This window comes from Anomaloglossus baeobatrachus, chromosome 4 (assembly GCF_048569485.1).
Source record: "Anomaloglossus baeobatrachus isolate aAnoBae1 chromosome 4, aAnoBae1.hap1, whole genome shotgun sequence".
NCBI classification, from domain to species: Eukaryota; Metazoa; Chordata; class Amphibia; order Anura; family Aromobatidae; genus Anomaloglossus; species Anomaloglossus baeobatrachus.
In genome coordinates this window covers 375,189,741-375,205,599 of record NC_134356.1, presented here as the reverse complement: position 1 = coordinate 375,205,599, position 15,859 = coordinate 375,189,741, and the positions used below count along the sequence as shown (strand labels likewise).

The 15,859-nt window shown below is 42.7% G+C and overlaps 1 protein-coding gene across 4 annotated transcripts in view; it reads right to left on the bottom strand.

Annotated features, from left to right (window-relative positions):
* PHTF2 (putative homeodomain transcription factor 2) overlaps positions 1-15,859 on the bottom strand; it is a 194,161-nt gene that overhangs the window by 170,085 nt on the left and 8,217 nt on the right. The window contains exon 1 of one of the 4 annotated variants that reach the window (XM_075345199.1): positions 4,557-4,640. The exons of the other annotated variants lie outside the window; for them this stretch is intronic. The gene's annotated coding sequence lies outside the window, so the exon portion shown is untranslated. Of the gene's footprint in view, positions 1-4,556; positions 4,641-15,859 lie in introns of those variants that run through there. 4 annotated transcript variants of the gene reach the window in all.

Below are 15,859 nucleotides of genomic sequence, written 5' to 3'. Positions count from 1 at the left end.
GGTGCTTTGAAATTCCCCGACCATCTCCCTTTAATAACCATGGATTATTTCTATGCTGCATTCTCCTAAAATTATGGGATACCAGCGACCTCCCAGCAACTTACCAGCGATCCTTAAAGGGTCGCATCGTTTTCGGGATCGCTGGTAAGTCGTTAAATGTGACGGGGGCTTAAGTGCATCATGGTGGCCAAACACTTAAAGGGACTGTCAGCACAGAATTCAAGCGAAGTAAAGATATCATGGCGGGGTAAAACAAACATTGACATTCACCTTCCCATCTGCTTGTTTTCTCTCTATATTCTCCCTTCACTCTTAGGCTATGTGCGCACGTTGCGTACTAGCCTGCAGAAATTTCTGCAGCGATCTGAAGAGCACATGTGCGCTTTAGATCGCTGCAGAAATGTCCGTAGTGAGCGCCGATTCCATGCGCTCTGCCTGCAGCTCCTGCCATAGACAGAGCAGGAGCTGCCAGCAAAGCGCAGGAAAGAAGTGACATGTCACTTCTTTTTGCGCAGCGCTTCGGCAGTAGCCGAAGCGCTGCGCTCTGAGACGCCACGTGCGCACGGCCCCTGCACAATCTCCATAGACTGTGCAGGGGACGCAGGACGCATGCAGTTACGCTGCGCTGCAAAGCGCAGCGTAACTGCATGAATTTACGCAACGTGCGCACATAGCCTTAGAGAAAGGCAGAGATTGAGGGAAAACAAACAGGTGGGAAGGTGCACTTAAGGCTATGTGCGCACTTTGCGTTTTTTTCATGCGTTTCCGCAGAGTTTTGATGCCAAAATGCATGAGTTTTGATTTTCAAGCAAAATCTATGGGAAATTGTGATTTCTTGTGCGCACAATGCTGTTAAAAACGCAGTGTTTCAGTTGCAGAAAATTTGGCAAAAACTCAGCGTTTAAAGAAGCAACATGTTAATTGTTTTTGCCATTTTGGCAGCGTTTTGCTACCATTAGAGTCCATGAGAACTTTCAAAACGCATTCTACATCAAAATCCCAGCGTTTTACATGCTTTCTTGACAAAATAAACGCATGCTTTTTGCTTTTATAATAAGGGGATGATATGTCCCTTTAAACACAAACATAGTCTGACAATTAAATTATTGAAAATCCATAATTTAATGTTATTTTATACATAAATATTATAACAGTTTTAATTTAAATAAAATTAGCTATTTTGTGCATGATTTTAATCATGATAATTGTTATCATTTTTTCCCGTTTTTTTTTCATAATGTTTGTATGTTTAAACTTTAATTTAGTAGTGTATTTGTATTCAAAAAACGCATCTGACTTTAAGCAATGAAAAAGCATATAAATCGTGGGTAAAACGCGGTAAAAACACAAGCGTATTTATAGCGTTTTTGTGGTTAAAATCAAATGTGACAAAGACAATTTCTGCCAGAGGATGCGTTTAAAACTGCAACTACCTTGACGCAAAGGGCGCACATGGCCTAAATGTTTAGCCACGCCATGAAGCACCGAATGCCTGTGCTTAGTTTGAACAGTCATTCTGTGCTGACGGAGTCCCTTTAAGGCAGCATGCACACATTAACTTTTGGTCATTATCTAAGCACAGTATTTATAAGCCAAAACCAGGAGTGGGTAATAAATACAGAAGTGGTGCCCGTGATTCTTATACATTTCCTGACTGTTCCACTCCTGGTTTTGGCTTACAACTACTGACCACATACTCAATGCGTGAATGTGTCCTGAGAATCACCAGAAGTACCGGACAACAGAAAGGGCCTATAGCAGAAGTGTTGCATAAAGAGCTTACTTATTTATCTATTCCATGTTTGCTACCAACTTGTGTGAAGTATTGTCATGGGGTATAAGGGTAGAGGAACTATAATGTCAAGTATATAAAGGACAAAGTTTCTTTGCTTGAGGAAATGTAAGGTATCCAAGGAGAAAGAATGCGTACACAAAACGACTTATTCATCTTACTCATGTCAGGTCTGTCTTTCAATGATATGGTGGATACTGCTTACACGGCATCTTCTTACCATATGACCCCACCTGTTGTGAGGATGCTAACTGCCCTCCATTGCGGCTCCATCTGGGATGTTGGGATGCAGCATAAAATGCCGAATGTGAAACAAGAGATAAATTGGACAACAGAAGGTATTTAGAAAAATCCTTCTGTCTTAGCTTTAAATCGATGTGGCCACTATGCTGTGTAGTGGACCACCTCTCTAAAATCCACCATAGATTTTTTATTTTACATTCGTCATAGATTTTTTTTTTTTTAACCTGCAATCAGCAAATGCAAGTTCAGGCCTAAACTAGCTGTTTGCCAGGATCAGTAATATTATATTCTAATCCAGTGGTGGGCAACTAATTTTCCCAAGGGGCTACATTAGAAACTGGAACCGATACAGGAGGTCAAAGCAAGAGGCTGAGCTATTATGTAAACAGGGCTGGCCCAAGGGCTGCAATTTGCCCAAGTTTCCAGTAATGCATCTAATAAGCTAGAGAGTAACTGCACTTTTAAAGGAACTTTTCAGAATAAGTAGTCAAGTGTGCATACTTGAGGAATAGCACTACTCCTACTCAATGTTTATCCTGTACTATTAAATTACATGCCCACAACACAGCATGTCCTCTCCAGCGGGGCCGCGAGTGCAATCCACAGGAGACCGCCCGCAGCTGCCTGTGCCCACGATCAGGGTTCGGGCCGCTGCGGTCTCTCCCTATGGAGAACACGCCCGACACCGGAGCAATACATTGACATGCTGGGGCTCGGGAAGTAGCACCACGTCAGTTTACGCTGTGGGGAAAAAAAAACCAGTTGGCATGGAATTTCTAGAAATCCCATCCACTGTGCTTGTACTGTACTGAAAACACACTGCATCCAAAACACCGTGAACCCCGATCGTGGGTATGCAGCCTTAGGGCAAGTGCCACGATCAGTGTCTGCAGCGTTTTGGATGCTTCATTGTACAGTTGCAGTACAGTGGATTGGATTAATAGATATCCCATGCCCACTGTGTTTTTTCCCGAATCGTAAAACAGACATGCGGACCAGCTTCCCGAGCCACAGCATGTCAATTTATTGCTGCGGAGCCGGCAGTGTTCTCAGCGGGGGAAAATATTGAAAGTCTGGAGTGCCCAGAAGCCTGATCATGGACACGGATGCTGCGTTCTCATGCGGAGAACACTTGCATCTTCGCAGGAGGGATGACACTGTGCCTAGAACGCAATGTCATCCGGATTGGGTGCTCATACCCTTCGGATACGTTCTCTTGATCAGTGTTACTCGCGTATTTTCGCTACACCAAAATGTGCATTTTACAGTACAACCACAGTGGATGGGATTAATAGAAATCTCATGTCCACGGTGCTTTTTTACGCTGCGTAAAGTGATCTGCGGTGCGTTTTTCCAAGACACAGCATGTCAATTTATTTTATGGGTACGCTGAGTTTTCTGTGGGGATTTTCCCCCATACACTTGCATTAGATGTGAAAAATCTGCAGGCAAAAAAGGCACACATGCATGTTTGGTGCGGTTACAAGGTGGAAATGCACCAAAAATGCATGTAATCCGCACCAAATTTTGTCAATTACAGGAAGTTTCAAAAACAAACCAGCTTTATTTAAAAGGACGACACACCACAAAAAAAACAGTGCCAAACACACACAAAAAGGCAAGTAAACCAAAGTGTGAAGATGGTGCGGAAATTCCCAGCGTCAAAAACTCAACTGCTCCTGATAATGGGAACATAACCTTAGGAGTGCAAAGACGACTTTGGAGGCTTCTAGAGCAGAGGGGAAAACTGCTGACTGCCTCCAGATCCTTCTCTCACCTCTATATTTCTTTTTTTTTTTGTAGGACGTATAATTGAATCTCTCATTGAGGACAGATTCACTGATCAGTGAAGGAGTCCATAAAATGGTGGGGAAACAAGAAGAATTCTTTAGTAAGATCTATTACAAAGTATTTTTATTTTCCAATTTATGGAAAAAATGAAAGGGCAGCTAGCATGTAAGATTATATAGTTTGGCTATACCCATCGCTAGTAATGTCCAGCCGTATTCTACTCTTTCAGAATTAGAGACCAGATTTGGTCCCAACTTCAGATTACCTGTTTGAAGTACTGTTGCTTGCCTGGTCACATAAGTGTGTAATATCTCCATTTCATAATAAGAGTGTTACAGAAAAAGTAGAACAAAATTGAAATATGGTCAACACAAAAAAAATGCCAGCTATCATCTAGGAACAAAAAAAAAAAAGAAATCAGGACACCGCCATGAACACTGTAGGTGACAAAATATTGTCGCCTTGAGATAATCCATGTTATACAAGTACTCACGTACACATGCTGGAGAGCTTATCCTTGTGGAGAGAACGTCCATGCATGTGAACGTGGAGCAATGCTGGGCACGTCTACAGTCTGTCTGTCCCCTCACCATCAAACGATAGAACAGCAATGGTTTACTATTATGAAATGTCAGCTCCTAAAACAAGTCCTTACAGCCTGGCTGGGAGCCATTCCATCTGTACAGGCGTCCACATCTGCTGGGTATAGTAGTAAAACGCTAGCACTTACCAGAAAACAACGTCTGGAGCAGTGACTAAGGCAGTTCTAAAACGCAGTGCGTGCAGTTTACCAGGAGCCAGCTAACATTACATGGTCACGTCCACTTTAAGGTCACAAGCACTTGGCAGCGTTCCTTCAGACAGATCACCGTCATACTGCTTATCCCTGTCAATCTATGCATACCACCGTCTATAGAGGAACAGTGCTCCGAATGTCATGTGCCCTTTACCCTTAGTACAGAGGATACTATACAGTACAGCCAGCCATACACATATGATTGCTGTGGGCTGAACAATGGCTGGCCGCCATCTCTCCTGTACACAGGAGCACTCGTTCAGCCGAGTGGTGTTCTCTAGGAGAAAGCTGCCGGCCGATGTGTCTCAGGGAGAATAACGCGACCAAGAGTCCAAAATCAGACATATGTGATCAACATCTCCCCAGAACATTAGTCGGCCCATACGCATTGGCTGAACCCATTGATATTGGCTGGTTCAACCAGCATTAGCCTAATGTGTATGGGGCCTTAAGCCATCTAAATAATGAACACGATAATGTAACTACGGTACTTACCGGTACTTACTCCTATAGTGCCAACATTGCCCACAGAATGTATGCACATTATTATCACTGTCCCCATTGGGGCTCACAATCCAAAGCAGACACATTACTGATCTGCTTATGAGTGGCTGAATCTTCCAACCAATTGGCATGAGCACTTTATAGTTAAAACCTGCCCTGTGACCACACTGCGAATAAATTGATGGATGTAAAAGGCACAGTGCTGCCCCATTGATCATCATGGAAACCAATGAATGCTGCAACTTGAGAGACCACAGGACATGGAGATGATGCCCTCTACCAATGGGTATGATTAAATACTACTTTATGCAATACTGGGAGTGACAGTGGAGTGTCACCACAAGTCGCTCCAGCTGCAATAAGAAAACCAAGAGCTAGGGTACACACACAGCCCGATTTATGAGCCTATTCCATTAATGCAGGTGCATGCAGGGATTTCTGCAAACCCATCCTAATGAATGAGACCATCTACAGAGTGTCTGATACCTGTACTGTATAAAAAATAGGAATATATTCCAGAAATCCGAGCTCACCCTAAATAACATGAATCAGATATGAAGGAACATTGCTGTATACATAACACGCTTTTGTGGTACACAGTAATTACATTCCCCTGGGCCTAATGCACACCACATATTGTTGCTATGGGGGAGTAATCCAGTAATAAGGCTCTGTGCAGGGTGAGGAGTGCCTGCGGCTACGTGGTAAGGGCTCCAAGACTCTAAAAAGCCTTTCTCGTTCAGATTCCACATGAAACCCTGGGACTGGCCGTTATCAGACATGGCAGATGCCGGTGCAAACAGTGCATGGAGCAGAGCAGCAGTGCCCCGTACATGGTTTAGGAGTACTGCCAATTATATCCTATTCTCTTCAATTGTCGCTGAACCTCAGAACCCGGCAATGGCCGCCTGATCAGTGGGAGTGTCGGACCCACACCCATCAAATATTGTTTAACTTCCATAAAGCCTCATTGACACATCCATTTTTCTCATGTATGAGAGAAATGCACTGATTTTCTTCGGTCAGAGTTTCATCCAAGTGTTATCAGAGTTTGGTCCAAGTTTCATCAGTTAATCCCTATTCTTTTCCTATCTAGCAGTCCATGAAAATTGTCCGATTTTTTCATGGAGCCATGGACTGACATCGCCAATGTAGATCCGACTCTCGGCTCAAAATCAGACACGTCTTAAGAATCACGGTCAAGTGAATGACCCCATATATAGGGACGAGGACCATCAGTGAAAAACATGGATAGCACTCACATGCAAAAAAATAGACATCTGATCAATAAAAGTTGTGGCCAAGAGAAGTAACAAATTCTTCTTCACATGCTACAGAAGTAATCAAAGCAAGGGCTCTGGGCACTGTTCTGGGAGACAGTATACGCCATACAATGATTACATACTGGGGTATAGGTGCATCAGCTATAGTAAATGTGCCCCATTAGTAAAGATTCTACATTATTTCCAGGCTTACTTTTATTAAGCCTTAAAAAGGGAATCTGTCAGCAGGCTTTTGCTATGCAAGGGTAAACACAAAACATTCAGGGCTGCCAGTCTTGTCAGAGTCCGATCTGTTTATTTGAATTTTTTTTTTTTTTTTTTAAGCAGCAGGACCTTTATCATTGCTTAGACTATAAAACTCACACTCACGGCAGTCTGAGTGACACCTCACTGTCAATCTACAATCTCTAGAGAGAGTCTGGTGTTAGCGGGGGCAGCTCTCTAGACTCTGCTAAATGGCTAAATCTAATCATTCTGATCGTGTCAGAACTGCTGCACCCAGTAATCTAAGTGATATATCGTTGGATTCAGGACTTCTTTGACTACATCATGGTGCTCTCAGATGAGGTTGCAAAAACCTGATGACAGATTCCTTTAAAAAAAGGATCAGAAGTCAGACATCCATTCTTAAAAGTAATGGCACAATATAAAAACGTTGTGCACAGGCAATAACTAAGCCCCTCTACAGCACATTATTTTAAAAGCTTTTATCGGTTTGTGTGGCTGGAAGGAAGGTATGCAAGTCACGGAGGTCCTTAAGAAGGCAACTAAACACCCTAGACTTATTTTGGGTTGAACCACATTACAGGAAAGCAACATGATGGAGATGTGATAGGTAAGGCACCATACCTGGGCATGGAAACACAAAGTATAGTGTGCAGATACCAGGAACCAGACCACCACATTTAATTTTACGCAAATTTTTAATATAACGTTTTTAAAAATGGCTTCCGTTTTGAGAAAACGTACTTAGCAAATACCAGTGCCCCAGTGTTACTATTAAATCTGTAATAACGGGGTGCCTTTTCATAGTAATCAGCGGTGAGGGCCCAGCCCGCCAGTGCCACTGACTTTTTTCCTTCTTCTGTCCTTCGGTTTGTGGGCGGCAGAGTGGCGATACAATTGCTAAAAGCGATTATACCTTATGGGAGATATATCACAAAGCACTAATGATAGTGGGTAAGAAACCTCCAGTAATTTCTGCAGATTAACAACAAGGCTATATTCACACGTGTATAAAAAAAAAAAAAAATTGGGAGGAGGAGGGTGGACGTTTTGGGTTTTTTGTTTGTTTGTTTTTTTTACAGTACCAGCTTTTTCCAAATTTACAGGAGCATTTACAGTTTGTTATAGAAATGGCAATGTATCTGTAAAAATGGCCTCCATTTTTTCTCTTGGACCTATAGACTAGAATGTGTGAGTCTCATGCGAATTCAAGTGATAAAATGAGCATGATGAGATTCCCCCCCCCCCCACACACAGATTTTCAGAGTTTTTTTTTCCCCCACAGATGTCACTAGGATCAAAAATATGGTCGTGTGTGCGCAAGCCCTAACCTAAGGACTATTCATTCAATGCCTCTATTTTATGCTCAAAAGAATATGTGGGATAACCCCTGTAATATGTGCAAGCATTCAGCATCCCCCATTCTCCTGCTGGAGGGTAAATATAGCACAACAACAACATAGTAGGTCCAGCTAAATTTGGATGCGTAGCTAATCATGCAACCCAGGATAACTGCGCATGATATCCCACGTTTCCTTTCTGGCAGCCCACTACAGTCAGTAAAACGCAAGCAAAGACGCGGAAAAGGGATTTAGTGGTTTTGTAAAGAAACAAACCTAGCTTTACTCACTCTCCCCAGGTCCAGTGCAGCTTTTACACATAGTTACATAGTTACTTAGGTTGAAAAAAACCTAGGTCCATCTAGTTCAACCTTCCTCCACCAGTTCTACATGTGGTCACTAAGTCATTTATAACCAACAATGTTTTGTGTACTGAGGAAATCATCCAGCCCTTTTTAAAAGCTGTTATAGTATCTGCCATTACTACCTCTTGTGGTAGTGTATTCCACAGTCTGACCGCTCTAACTGTAAAGAACCCTTTCCTATTTAGCTGCCGGAATCGCTTTTCTTCCACTCGCAGTGAGTGCCCCCTGGTCCTTAGTATTGTCTTTGGAAGAAATAAGTCATGAGCCAGTCCTTTATATTGACCACACATGTATTTATACATATAAATGAGATCTCCTCTGAGACGTCTTTTTTTCTAAGCTAAACATATCTAACTTTTTCAACCTGTCATCATATGGGAGGCCTTCCATTCCTTGTAATAGTCTAGTTGCCCGCCTTTGAACTGATTCTAACTTCTGTATGTTCTTTTTAAAATGTGGAGCCCAAAACTGGATCCCATATTCTAGATGTGCCCTTACAAGTGATTTATAGAGGGGTAACAATACATTGGGATCCCGGGATCTAATCTCTCTTTTTATACACCCTAGAATCTTGTTTGCTTTAGCAGCTGCTGCTTGACATTGAGTGCTGCTGCTCAGCTTATTTGTAATGAGAATACCCAAGTCCTTCTCCTGTTCTGTAGTCCCGAGTTTACTTCCATTTAATGTATACGCAGCTATAGGATTACTCCGTCCTAGGTGCATTAATTTACATTTATCAACATTAAATCTCATTTGCCAAGTGTCTGCCCTTTCTGACATCTTATCCAGATCTTTTTGTAATATTGTACTATCAAGGTCAGTTTTTAATATCCTACATAGTTTGGTGTCATCAGCAAAGACTGACACTTTACTATCAATCCCATCCACAAGGTCATTAATAAAGAGATTAAAAAGAATCGGTCCTAGCACAGATCCCTGCGGCACCCCACTGCTGACTTTAGCCCATTTAGAGAATGTACCATTTATGACTACTCTTTGTTTCCTATCCTTTAGCCAAATCCTTACCAAGTTGCATATAGTTTCCCCTAGTCCTTGCTTCTGGAGCTTTAGTATAAGGCTATTAGGTGGTACAGTATCAAATGCCTTTGCAAAGTCCAAATAAATCACATCAGCTGCATTACCAATATCCAGGTTTGCACTTACCCCCTCATAGAACCCCAACAGGTTGGTTAGACACGACTTATCTTTCATGAATCCATGCTGTTTGTCAGTTATTATATTATTTTCTGCAATATATTTTTGCATGTCATCCCTTAAAATGCCCTCAAAAACTTTGCATACTACTGATGTCAGGCTTACTTGATGGTAGTTGCCTGGATCTACCCTCTTACCTTTCTTAAATATCGGTACCACATCAGCAATCCTCCAATCCTGAGGCAACAGTCCTGTTACAAGCAAGTCTAAAAAGATGAGATACAGCGGTCTGTCGATTACGGAGCTCAATTCCCTCAATATTTGTGGATGAATGCCATCTGGCCCTGGGGATTTGTCAATGTTTAATTTACTCAGACGTAGGCGTACTTCTTCTTGTGTTAAATTAATTTATCGGGTGGTGAAGTATGATTTTTCACTTGTTGAATGATCCCTGGTACAGTCAGGCATTTCTCATCTGTGTTCACCAAGGAACTATTTAATATCTCAGTCTTTACTTTGTCCTCTATAACTAACTTGTTGTTATATTTTAAGGGGGCAATACTATCCTTTGTTTTCCTTTTGGCATTAATGTATTTATAAAAGATTTTGGGATTTATTTTAAGGTCACTGGCGATTTTTGTTTCAGTAGCTAGTTTTGCTTGTTTGATTTCTTTTTTGCATTGCCTATTGATATCTTTATACTCCTGAAATGCTATGTCTGTATTCTCAGCCTTTAAGATTTTAAACGCCCTTTGTTTTTGTTTTATTATACTTTGTACAGTCTTATTTATCCATAGTGGTTTCTTTTTATTCCTGGACATTTTATTACCAGAGGGTATACGTTTTTTACAGGACTCTAGGAGTATATCCTTAAACTTACCCTATTTATGTTCAGTATCCCCAGTTACCATGACTTTGTCCCAATCTACACATTTAAGCTCTTCCCTTAATTTGTTGAAATCGCCTTTCCTAAAATTCCAGGTTTTAGCATTTCCCTTTTAAATGTTCTATTGAATATTACTTTGAAGCATACCATATTATGATCACTGGTGCCCAAGTGCTCCCGGACCTGTAGATCTGAAATTGTATCCGGTCTATTTGACAGGACCAGATCTAGCAAATTATCTCCCCTGGTCGGTTCACCTACCATCTGAGAGAGGAAATGGTCTTGAATGGTAGATAAGAACTTACAGCTTTTAGCAGAACCAGAAGATTCTATGTCCCACTGAATGTCTGGATAGTTGAAATCCCCCATAATAAGAACCCGATTATTATTATTAGCTGCCTTTTCAATTTGTGCAAGCATTTCACCCTCTATTTGTTCAGGTATGTTAGGAGGCTTATAGCAAACTCCAATTAGCATTTTTCCATTATTCCCCTCCCCATGTACATTTACCCATACTGACTATACATTGTTGCAGTTCCCCCCAATGTCATCATTCAACACAGGTTTTAGGTTAGATTTGATAAATATACACACCCCACCACCTTTTTTGTCTGTCCTGTCCCTCCTAAATGTACTATAACCCTGTATGTTTGTCACCCAGTCATGGCTTTCATCCAGCCAGGTTTCCGTAATGCCCACCACATCATAATCCATGGTTGAATTGGAGACTCTTATGTCATTCATTTTGTTTGCAAGACTTCTTGCATTTGCCAGTAGACATTTACTACTATTAACACCTTTATTACTCCTAGACTCCCTACGTTCCTTGCCTGTCCCATCCCCCTTTAATCCTTCATTGACCCCCTACCATCTCACTGTCTCTATCTGCTCTATCTCTCCCCTTATTTGTTCCACTACCCCCCCTCCCCCCAGATCCTAGTTTAAAAGCTCCTCCATCCGTCTGACCATTTTCTCCCCCAGCACAGCTGCACCTTCCCCATTGAGGTGCAGCCCGTCCCTACCGTAGAGCCTGTAGCCGACTGAGAAGTCGGCCCAGTTCTCCATGAACCCGAATTCTTCCTTCCTGCACCAATTTCTAAGACACATATTTATCTCCCTAAGCTCCCGCTGTCTTTCTAGTGATGCTCGTGGCACCGGTAGTATTTCTGAAAACACCACCTTGGAGGTCCTGGACTTCAGCTTCTCTCCTAGTTCCCTGTAATCATTTTTAAGGACCTTCCACCTGCCTCTAACTTTGTCATTGTACCAATGTGCACCATGACCGCTGGGTTTTCCCCAGCCCCACCCAGCAATCTGTCTATCCGATCCGCAATATACCGAACCCGAGCACCCGGCAGACACACTGTTCGGCATTCACGGTCTCGGCGACAGATGACCCTGTCTGTCCGCCTAATTATAGAGTCCCCTACAACCAACATCTGTCTGGGCTTTGCTGCACTCCTATTTCCCTCCTTCCAACAGCAGTCGTTTTCCTGGTTGCTAGGAGCAACGTCCTGCTGTAGTCACCCTAATCCTGGCCCTTCATTCCTAATATCAGAAAACAGGCATATTTACTAGGTTGTGCCAGATCAGGACTAGGCTCCCTGACACTTTTCCCCCTACCTCTTCTAACTGTTACCCAGCTACCTACCTCTGGGTCCTGATCTTCCCCACCTCCACCCTCCTCCATATCACCTCTGCTCCAGGGGTCTATCTGCAGTGCCGATATCACATCGACCATGCTAGTACCACAAACTCGTGCAGAGCTGCCAAGTTCACTTGTTGGCGGACACTTATTGTTTCAAGACGTAAGCACTACAGACAATGGCAGACACGAGAGCAGCGACAAAGACTCAGCACCGCAGGCACGAGAGCAGCGATAAAGACTCAGCACCGCAGGCACAAGAGCAGCGATAAAGACTCAGCACCGCAGGCACAAGAGCAGCAATAAAGACTCAGCACCGCAGGCACAAGAGCAGCAATAAAGACTCAGCACCGCAGGCACAAGAGCAGCGATAAAAACTCAGCACTTGACCCAAGGAGGACTAGTAAAGCAGTTTATATTTTTTTTACTGCACCCAGGGAGCAAGGGGTTTCCAAATAGAAGTAATCTGAATTCAGGTATAAGGGGTTTTCAGCCCTTTAACCTAAATTTAGATTATTTTCAATTACTTCTTCAGGTTTGTGATATATAATTTCCGCCTTCGCATGACACTAATTCATGGAGGCTGAATGTAACGCCCAGTTAATATGACAATGTGGAGATCAAGGATATAAGATGGCTTATTAAGCAAGTTTGGGGAAGAGGCCAAGATGATGGGTAGAGGAAAATAAGAAACATAAGTACCGTAATTATAGGGTATTTCTCTACAATTATCCTGCCAGGTGCCCTAAGCCCCCAATGCAGCAGCAGTCATATCTGAATGACAAAATTCTCTACCTACCTAACTAGCCCTGTATAATGTTATTCACTAAAATCAATGTTTAACCCCTTTCAGCCCCCGGCGATTTTTCATTTTCGTTCTTTGCTCCCCCTTTGCCAAGAACTTCATTTTTCTGTCAATATTGCTGTATGAAGGCTTGTTTTTTTGCAGGACGAGTAGTACTTTTGAATGACACCATTTATTCTGCCACATATTGTACTGGAAAACGGGAATAAAGTTACAAGTGTGGTGAAATCACAAAATAAAAAAGAATAAAAAAAAAAAAGTGCAATTCCATGGGGTTTTTTTGTTCTGTGTTTTTTTTTTTTTGTTTTTTTTTTTATGATTCTCCAGGTCAGTATGAGTTCATAGATACCAAACATCTTTAATTTTACTTTTATTTAAGTGGTGAGAAAAAATATTCAGACATCTGAGAAAAAAAAAAAAAGCTTTTGTCGCTATTTTCCGAGACCCGTAGCGTTCTCATTTTTCGGAATCTGGGGCTCAGTGATGGCTTATTTTGTGCGTGTTGAGCTGGTATTGTTAATGTGATGTTTTGATCGCCTGATCTTGCTCTGCGGCAACCAAAAAAAACGTAACTAGAGTTTTGATTTTTTTTATTTTTCTTTTCTCGCTATGCTGTGTTCCAGTCAGATTTTCTATTTTGGTAGATATGGCCGCTTTCAGAAAACCCCAATCAAATATGTGGTTGGAGTTTTGTTACATGGTTTTATTTTCAATGGGGAGGAGTAAAACTTTTTTTTTTTTTTTTACATACTGTATTTTTAAAAATCATATTCTAAATTCCTCTTGTCAGAGATTGACAGCAGGATTTAACTAGTTAAACCTGCGCCTGTTAGCTTCACCTGTCAGCTGATCAGATCAGCCGACAAGTGGAGGACATGTGCGGGGAGAAATGCAAGCCTGCTAGACAGACAGACATGGCCTTGGATGCACAGGTACAGCCAAGGTCGTGAAGGATTTATAAGCTCTGCTGTTCCTATGCTAATTAGGCCTTTGACTAGTCGATGGGGAGGTTGTTTCCACAGACTAGTCGGCGTAATAACATGATTTCCACTAAGAAATGGCAGTACCACTGGTTCTACAATCAATCCACTATGTACTGCAAGTGAAATCGGATGTCACATACCAAGTCTAAGCTGCCAAATACGGCCTACACAAACCATCAGCAGGAGTTTGCATGACATTGGACTATGAAGCACATGTCCAGGGACATGCTTCACACTGACCTGACGCCACCACTCTCTGTGGCCATCATAGTGCCTGACCGCAATATAGGCAGGTGTGGAGGTCTATCCTCTTCAGTGACAAGTCCCATTATCATAGCAAGACACAGACAGGTATTTTGTCTGAAGATGCCTTCACAAGGGAACATCAAACCGATCCTACTCCCAGGATTATGCTGTTGCATTGTATAATGCACAGTAGTCAGAGCCCTTCAGTCTTCAACCCATGTACACTAACAGCTTGGTGTTACATGATTTGGTCGTGGAACCAGTGGTATGACCATTTCTCAAAATGTCCAAAGAGCCATTTATCAACACAACATGGCCATGCTGCTTGTAGTTCAGACTACTGTGAGCAGCCTGCGTGGCCTAAATGTGCTACCAAGGCCTGCAGCATCTCTGACTTGTCTCCTATGGAGCACATCTGGAAACGTCATTGCTGCGCAACTGCAAAAGGGAGCTGTCAGCTTTAGGCCCAAGTGCAATCAGTGGCGAAACATTCCTTAGAAAGCCATTGATACACAACTTTTCATGGTATTTAATTTACAACAAAGACACATTTGAAATCTTTATAAAAAGGTGTTATCCAGGACTAGAATTATTTGTTTACTATGGGCATAAGAACTAACAAGCAGGTAGTTGCCAAATACCTGCCTATTGTGCCTGGCACAGATCTCTGTCGACAGACTACTCCTGCCAGTCCCCACATAGACCCTCTATATACAGTGTGAGCCCCCACATAGCCCCTCTATATACAGTATGAGCCCCCACAGTGTCCCAAGTACAGTATAAAACACAGCTTCCTAAACACATAATGAACTTCATATATATTATGAGCCCCCACATAGTCTCCTATATACATTTTTGAGCCCCTATATAGCCCCCTATACAATCCTTCACCAATGTGTTTACCTCTGTCTACATCCTGTGGATGCAAATAGCGGTAACATTTAGAAGCGGCGGGGTAGGGCATGGTGCGGCCCGTGGTCCACTATTTTCAGCACTTCCGCTGTCACGGTCAGAGGGACAGACTAGAAAAGACACAGGGTGCCCAGAAACGTCCCATGGGCCGCACTCTGCTTCGGAAGGCCTAACTGACTGGCCTTCCCCCTTTCATTTTTGCCCTTCTGCAATTCATCATTAAGAGATGTGCGCCTCTTCAGAAGCATCTGACTCCAGCATGCCCCCTGATCAAGAATCACTAATCTTGATGAATCAGGGACGAGCTCTCCAGGACAGAGCTGTCATCAGAATCAGTGAAGGTACACTCACACGTGGAAACTTCTGACTGTCCTTCCATTCACTACAGAAATACACGCACACTGATTTTCAGACATTCCGCAATAAATCTGCCACTTATGATTATACCTTCGGGTTATTTTTTTTATATGTGCAACTGAAAAAGCATAGCCTTTCCAGATATGCGGGCATTTCCCTGTGATGCCGGGTGAGCCACTTCTTACATACCTGGCTGAGTAGATGTGCTCCGTACTCCCTTCTCTCACCCCGAGGGGGAATTATTTTGCAATCGGATGGGTTGGTGAGTTTCTGAGTGTCCTAGGTGTGTGCATCTGTATGACACTGACTAGGACAGGGCTATATGACTGGCGTTAGTCTCTCACAAGTCACGTCACAGACTTAACCCTCTCAGTACTGGTCTCGGCAGTCACTCTGGGATTGCTGTTCTCTTCTCCACTCAGCTCCAGGTAACAGGTGATTTTCTATACTCTAGCGGTCATGTCTCAATGTCGTATCATTAGATGATATTCACATGGAGCAGCCAGGACAGCGGCACAAAACGCCGACACG